The sequence below is a fragment of the Gorilla gorilla genome, chromosome 11 (genome assembly GCF_029281585.2).
Source record: "Gorilla gorilla gorilla isolate KB3781 chromosome 11, NHGRI_mGorGor1-v2.1_pri, whole genome shotgun sequence".
Lineage (NCBI taxonomy): Eukaryota > Metazoa > Chordata > Mammalia > Primates > Hominidae > Gorilla > Gorilla gorilla.
This window is the reverse complement of record NC_073235.2, coordinates 90,698,074-90,706,316: the sequence shown is the minus strand read 5'-3', so window position 1 is coordinate 90,706,316 and position 8,243 is coordinate 90,698,074.

Below are 8,243 nucleotides of genomic sequence, written 5' to 3'. Positions count from 1 at the left end.
TTAAAATATCCTCATAAAACAAAATATAAGAATGAACTTTCTGGAGCATAGATTTTCCCTTCGTAAACTGTATTTGTTAACTTTGTGGGTGGTTTTATAAGCTTCTTGGCAAGAATGTTTATTGTATTTGTATTTTCTATAGCTATTATGATTGTTATTTAATTGACAGATAAAAATTGTATGTATTGATCATGTACAGTATGCCGTTTTGAAATACGTATACATTGCAGAATGGCTACACTGAGCTAATGAACATATATGCATTACCTCACACACTTATCACATTTGTGGTGACAACGCAACATCTACTCTCTTAGCAATTTTTGAGAATATATTGCTATTAACTATAGTCATCATGTTGCACAATAGCACTCTTGAACTTACTCCTTCTATATAACTGAAATTTTGTATCCTTTAACCAACATCTCCCCACCCTCACCCCTCACCCCTCACCCCAGCCTCTGGTAACCACCATTCTACTCTCTACTTCTATGAATTTAACTTTTTTAGATTCCATATATAAGTGAGATGATGCTGTATTTGTCTTTCTGTGCCTGGCTTATTTCACTTAATGTAATGTTCTCCAAGTTCATCCATGTTTTCTCAAATGTCAGGAATTCCTTCTTTTTAAAGCTGGATGATATTCCTTTATATGTATCCAATATACAATATATGTCTATTATATGTACAGTGGTATTCCATTGTATGTCTGTTATACGTATATATCTCACATTTCCTTTATCTAGTCATACGTTGATGGACACTTATGTTGATTCCATATGTTGGCTGTCATAAACAATGCTGCAATGAAAATGAGAGTTCAGGTATCTTTCACATACTGATTTCATTTTCTTTAAATACATACCCAATAGTGAGATTACTGGATCATATGGTAGTTTTATTCTCAATTTTTTGAGGAAGCTTCATACTGTTTTCTATAGTGGCTATGCTAATTTACATTATCTGCATCACTGTACAGTGGTTTCCTTCTCATCACAACCTTGTCAACATTTATTGTCTTTTGTATTTTGATAATAGCCATCTTAACAAGTATGAGATGATATCTTGCTTTTTTTATTTTTTATTTTATTTTAAGTTCTGGGATACATGTGCAGAACATGCAGGTTTGTTACATAGGTATACATGTGCCATGGTGGTTTGCTGCACCTATCAACCCGTCATCTGTCTTGTGGTTTTAATTTACATTTTTCTGATGATTAGTGGTGTTTAGCATATTTTTCATATACCTGCTGCCCATTTGTATGTCTTCTTTTGAGAAATGTCTACTCAAGACCTTTGCCCATTTTAAAAATTAATCATTTGGTTTTTTAAAAGTAATATTGAGTTTCTTATATATTTTGGATATTAATCTCTTATCAGAGGTATGGTTTGCAAATAGTTTCTCTCAATCTGTATGTTGCCTCTTCACTCTGTTGATATTTTCCTTGAGTGTGCAGAAGTTTTTTAGTTTGATATAATCCCATTTGCCTATTTTTGTTTTTGTTGCCTGTGCTTTTGCGTTCATATCCAAAAATGTATTTCCCATACCAATGTCACGGAGCTGTTCCCCATGTTCCTTTCTAGTAGTTTTACAGTTTCGGATCTTACATTTAAGTCTTTAATCAATTTTGAGTTGATTTTTGTATTTGGTGTGGAAAAAAAGGTCTAGTTTCATTCTTCTACATATGGATATCCAGTTGTCCCAACGTTATTTACTGAAGAAAGTCTTTTCCCTATTGTGTGTTATTGGTGCCTTTGTCAAAAATCAGTTGATTTCAAATGCATGGATTTATTTATGAGCTCTCTATTAAGTTTCATTTCTGTATGTATCCATATGCTATAATAATATCATGCTGTTTTGATTACTGTAGATTTGCAGTACATTTTAAAGTCTGGTAGTGTGATGCCTCTAGCTTTGTTCTTTTTACTCAATTTTTTTTTTTTTTTTTTTGAGATGGAGATTCACTCTTGTTGCCCAGGCTGCAGTGCAATGGTACAATCTCGCCTCATTGCAACCTCCACCTCCCGGATTCAAGCACGTCTCCTGCCTCAGCCTCCCGAGTAGCTGGGATTACAGGCTCCCACCACCACACCTGGCTAATTTTTGTATTTTTAGTAGAGACAGGGTTTCACCATGTTGGCCAGGCTGGACTCGAACTCCTGACCTCGTGATCTGCCCGCCTCGGCCTCCCAAAGTGCTGGGACTACAGGTGAGAGCCACTGCACCCGGCTCCTCTTACTTAATATTGATTTGACTATTTGGGATCTCTTACGGTTCTATATGAATTTTAAGATTTTTTTCTATTTCTGTAAAAAATGTCATTGGAATTTTAATAAGGGTTATATTGAATCTGTAGATTGCCTTGAGTAGTATGGACATTTTAACAATATTATTTCTTCTAATTTATGAACATGAAATATCTTTTCAATTATTTGTGTCTTCTTTAATTTCTCTCATCAATGTTTTACAGTTTTCAGCGTACAGTTCTTTCACTTTCCTGGTTAAATTTATTCCTATTTTATTTTTTCTGTAGCTATTGTAAACAGAATTGTTTTCTTGATTTCTCTTTTTGAATAGATTGTGTTTATTGTATAGAAACATCACCGATTTTTATATGTTGATTTTGTACCTTGTAACTTTACTGAATTTGTTTATTAGTTCTAGCAGATTTTGGTGGAGTCTAGTGTTTTCTATATATAAGACCATGACAATTTGGCCAAGCACGGTGGCTCACGCCTGTAATCTCAGCACTTTTGGAGGTCGAGGCAGGTGGATCACCTGAGGTCAGGAGTTTGAGACCGGCCTGGCCAACATGGTGAAACCCTGTCTTTACTAAAAAAAAATACAAAAATTAGCTGGGCGTGGTGGTGGGCACCTGTAATCCCAGCTACTCAGGAGGCTGAGGCAAGAGAATCGCTTGAACCCAGGAGACAGAGGTTGCAGTGAGCAGAGATTGCACCATTGCACTTCAGCCTGGGCGACAAGAGCAAAACTCTGTCTCAAAAAAAATCACAATTTAACTTTTTCTATTATGAAGTGGATGACTTTTATTTCTTTCTCTTGCTTAATTGTTCTGGCTAGGATTCCAGTGTTATGTTGAAAAGAAGTAGTGAGAAGGGGCATCCTTGTCTTGTTCTGATCACGGAGGAAACACTTTCAAATTTTCAGCACTGAGTATGATGTTAGCCCTGGGCTTGTCACATATGGCCTTTATTGTGTTGAAGTATATTCCCTCTGTATCTAATTTATTAATAGTTATTTTCATCATGAAAGAAAGTTAAATTTGTCAATTTTTTTGCATTTATTGATATGATTATATGGTTTTTGACCTATATGCTGTTAATGTGATGTTTGGGAAAAATACTAAAATCATGTTTTTCCTCTGCCCTCACACCACAACAATCAATACAGAAGGCTTCTGTGATCAAATGTGTGGTTTATTTTCCCCATTAACAAGTATTAGACACCAGCTGAGTATTCTCCAATTCAATTCTGACACTATCTACCTGGAGATAGACCGCCTCCTTGAGCTTGATTAATTTGCTGGAGTGACTAACATAACTCAGTGAAACATGTTGACCAGTGTACTATAAAGGATATTACAATAACTACAATAAAGAGATGTGTAGGGCTAGGTAGGGGGTAAGGAGCACATGTGCCTGGGTATGCCAGCCTCCGGGAAACTCCATGGTTATCTAGAAGCTCGCCTAATCCAGTCCTCTTGGGTTTTCATGGAAGCTTCATATGTCAGCCTTCCTTCCCTAAGGGTATAGGGTGAAATCCTCTCTAGGGAGAGTCTTAAGACCTACAATCAAATTATAGTCCTACCTTGGGACTCTAGAGAGCAGGAAAAGGTCAGAGAGATTGTTTCCAGATGCCTGCCCCTGAGGTTTAACATACCTAATATTATAACAAAAGACTGTAATAAGGGCTATGGGAATTATGAGCCAGGAAGGTGAAAAAAAACCTATATATATACAATATATAGTATATATTATATATTAAATATATAATATATAGTATATATTATATATTAAATATATACATTATATATTAGATAAATATATAATATATAAAAATATATATATTATATATTAGATAAATATATAATATATAAAAATATATATATTATATATTAGATAAATATATAATATATAAAAATATATATAATATATTAGATAAATATATAATATATATATAAAATCATATCACTTGTGGTATTTCACATTCATAGATTTGCATGTGTTAAATCATCCTTGCATCCCTGGGATAAATCCCACTTGATCGTGATAAATGATCCTCATAATATCCTTTTGAATTTGATTTGCTAGTATTTTGTTGAGAATTTTTATTTCTGTGTTAATCAAGGATAGTGACTTGTAATTTCTTTTTCTTGTCATATCCTTATTTGGCTTTGTTATTAGGGTAATGCTGGCCTCATAAAGTGTATTTGGAAAAGTCTTTTGTTCTTCAATTTTTTGAAATAGTTTGAGAAGATTTGGTGTTAGGTTTTTAAATGTTTGGTAGAATTAAGCAATAAAGCCATCAAGTCCTGGGCTTTTCTTTGATGAGATAGTTTTATTACTAATTCAATCTCATTACTCATTATTGGTCTATTAATATTTTCTATTTCTTCATAATTCAGTCTTGGTAGGTTGTATGTGTCTAGGAATTTATTCATTTCTTCTAAGCTTCCTAAATTGTTGATACATAATTGTTCATAGTACTCTGTTACTGTTCTTTTTATGATATTAGTTGTCTTTTTAATTTCTAATTTTATCTATTTGACTTTTCTCTCTTTCTTAGTCTAGCTAATGATTTATTTTGTCTACCTTTTCAAAAAAACAACTCTCACTTTTGTTAATTTTTTTTCGGCCGGGAGCAGTGGCTCACGCCTGTAATCCCAGCACTTTCGGAGGCCGAGGCGGGCACATCACCAGGTCAGGAGATTGAGACCATCCTAGTTAACACGGTGAAACCCCGTCTCTACTAAAAATATAAAAAATTAGCCGGGCGTGGCGGCGGGCGCCTGTAGTCCCAGCTACTCGGGAGGCTGAGGCAGGAGAATGGCGTGAACCCGGGAGGCAGGGCTTGCAGTGAGCCGAGATTGTGCCACTGCACTCCAGCCTGGGCGACAGAGTGAGACTCTGTCTCAAAAAAAAAAAAAAAAAAAAAATTTCTATTGTTCTTCTAGTCTCTATTTCATTAATTTATGCTCTGATCTTTATTACATTCTCCTTTCTACTCACTTTGAACTTACGGTCTTCTTTTTCTCGTTTTTATGTAGGTAATGTTAGGTTGTTTACTTGAGATCTTTTTTTTTTTTTGATGTAGGCATTTATTGCTATCAGGTTCCTTCTTAGAACTGCTTTCACTGCATCATATACAGTTTGAAATGCTGTATTTCCATTGTTGTTTGTGTCAAGATAATTTTTAAATTTTCTTTTTGCCCTATTTAGTGTTCAGGAACTTGTTTAATTTCCATGTATTTGGGAATTTTTCTAAATTCTTCCAATTGATTTCTAGCTTCATGAACCATAGAAGCACTTTTTTATTGAAGATAAAATTACAGATTTAGTATTTGAGAAACCAAAAAAATGGTGTCAACTACCACATTTTTTCAGGAATAATAATATATTTTTTGCTTGCTGCTTAGAATAACTCAAAGCAACATAGACAATATTTTATGACACAGTTTAAAAGCAAGATGACTTAATATTTAATAATTGTATAATATTTTAATCAGCCCAAAATACTTTTTTCCTAGATTTTAAAGATGTTTACATTTTGTCACATTTGTCATTTAAAAGAGAAAATTATAGATACAGTTGAATGTCCATTTCTGCAGTCAATCCTTGTACTTCCCTTTTTAAAGGCATATAGTCTATCGACATTTATAGGATTGTTAGTTCAGATTTTAAGTTTACATACATTATACCAAATGGTAATAAACTTTCAGAACTGGCCATTCTAACTTAACATGATTATATATTTACCAATGTTGATATGTCTAGAACTTGTTCATTCTTTCATTTTAGTTGTGCATAGTATGCTGTTGGACAGTATACTATTATTTATCTTTTGTATAAATTTGATGAAGTTTATGTATTCTAGGTTCTGTTTTTCAGTTGATTATGTTGAAAATATTTTCCTTCAGTCTGTGTTGTAGTTTTGGCTAAAAAATTTTAATAGAAAAATATAACTCATTTTTCTTACATATTATTTTAACTACAGGAAGAGAAAAAAAAAACCCAGAACATTAAGTAAGACTACTGAAACAAGCTAAATAGGTGATATTGCATGTAAACATACATACATCTTTCTATTCATAGACAAGACACAATAAAAAATCTTGGATGAAATACTTCAATTTGCATATATTACACATTTTCTTTTTTGCTGGTTGATTAATGACTGCAAAGAAACTTGAACTCATTTTATGTGGAGAACATTGGTAAAGAAAAAGACACAAGAAATTCTGAAAAAGTACCTGAAAGTGAAGATCCTAAGAGTGAATTGGATCTTATTAAATAAAAAGCTGTTGTTTCTATTCTGTGGTATTTAGAGTTGGGAGTGGTTATATGCATGTTATTTATTCACTCATACAGTCATTTAAGAGTTTTATTTTCTTAATTATTTAGTAAAATTTACCAGTACGAGGTAAGAGTCAAGGTGAAGACTTATTTTTATTTAAGTGGAAAGTAATACAAAGTTTTATAGTTGAAGGAAACAGTTTGCAGCTGAGTTTGCAGCCATTTTATTTTGGAGGTCCCTTGAATTTTCCCAGTAGGTTCTGGAGTCATTTCTACATTTTTTCTTATGAAATTTGGTGATTATTATGTTAAGTATTGGTAAATGTGGTCATATCAAAACTATGTTATTTGTATTCTGGCAAACTTTTACACTAACCATACATTGTATGACAAGCAAGAATTTCAAGGAAGTACCTAGTCTGGTCTCTTTTATGCCTGATTATTTTTATGTCCATATCCATATAACTCTCCATTATGATACTCTGTTTCTCTAAACAGTGTATCTCTCAGTTTGTTCTCTTTTTTTAATTAAAATTGGAGACACAACAGGATAGAAATTGTGTGTTTTGTTCAAATGGTGTGCCTTCAACTCATAGAAAAGTGTGTGACATATAAATGACATCTGTTTATATTCATTGAATATTTGCTGAATAAATGGAACAAACAAGGCCTAAACAGTTACATCATTCCCCCAAATCATACAAAGTATTTTTTCTGTGACAACCCATTTCCCCACCATACTCCTCAGTCTGACAATTTAGTGTTTCGGACCCCTGTTCCTTTCATCCACATCTCCCTAGTCTACTGAAACATTCAGAACTACTCTGCCTTTTTCTTTCCAGCTCCTAATTATACTCCTAGATTTTACTAAGGCAGTTTAATATTTTATTTCTTCACAAGTTGTATAATCTCTTAGAAAGTTATATTCCATATTCCTGACAGATAGTGTATCATTATCCCTTCAGATTTAGCTGCATTTGTACTGCTAGGGTTATTACTAATCTTTTCTTTCTTTTTATTTTCCTTATCTCAAATTCTCAGCTCTAGTAAATCTGTGCTTTAACTATAATTTTTTAAAACTATTATCCTCAAATGATGAATGTGGGTGATAAACTCTCTGAATATTTGACTATTAACAAATATCTTTCTCTCTTCCAGGAGACTGGTATCTTGTCTGTCTAAAGAATGATTAGTTTATCATCCTTTTTTTTTCTCAGTAGTCTGAGTATTAATCCTTTGCTTTCTAGAAGATAAGAAGTTGGACACAAATGATTCTTATTCTTTGCAAGTGACTTGTTCTTTCTACCTGGAAGCTTGTAACGCTTTCTTATAATTTTGCAGTTCAAAAATTCAGATTGTGCCTTCACATAAATCTATTTCATCAACATTACTTGGAATTTGATGAGGCATTTTAATCTGCAAGCTTAAATATTTATTTAGCTTGGAGAAAATTTCTTTTACTATTTGATCATTTCGTCTTTTCCATGTAGTCTTTTTTCCTTCTGCTAGAACTAATATTCTTCAAATGTTACATTAGTTGCCTGTACTATCCTTTACATCTCTCATCTTCACTCACATTTTCCATGTGTTAGTGCTTTTGTGTTGCTTTTTGTGGTATTTCTTCCTTTGGATCCTCTATTTGAGATTTCAAGTGTCCATACCCTAATATATCTGCAGAGTGTTTTTTATTGTGAAGATGTATTTTATTT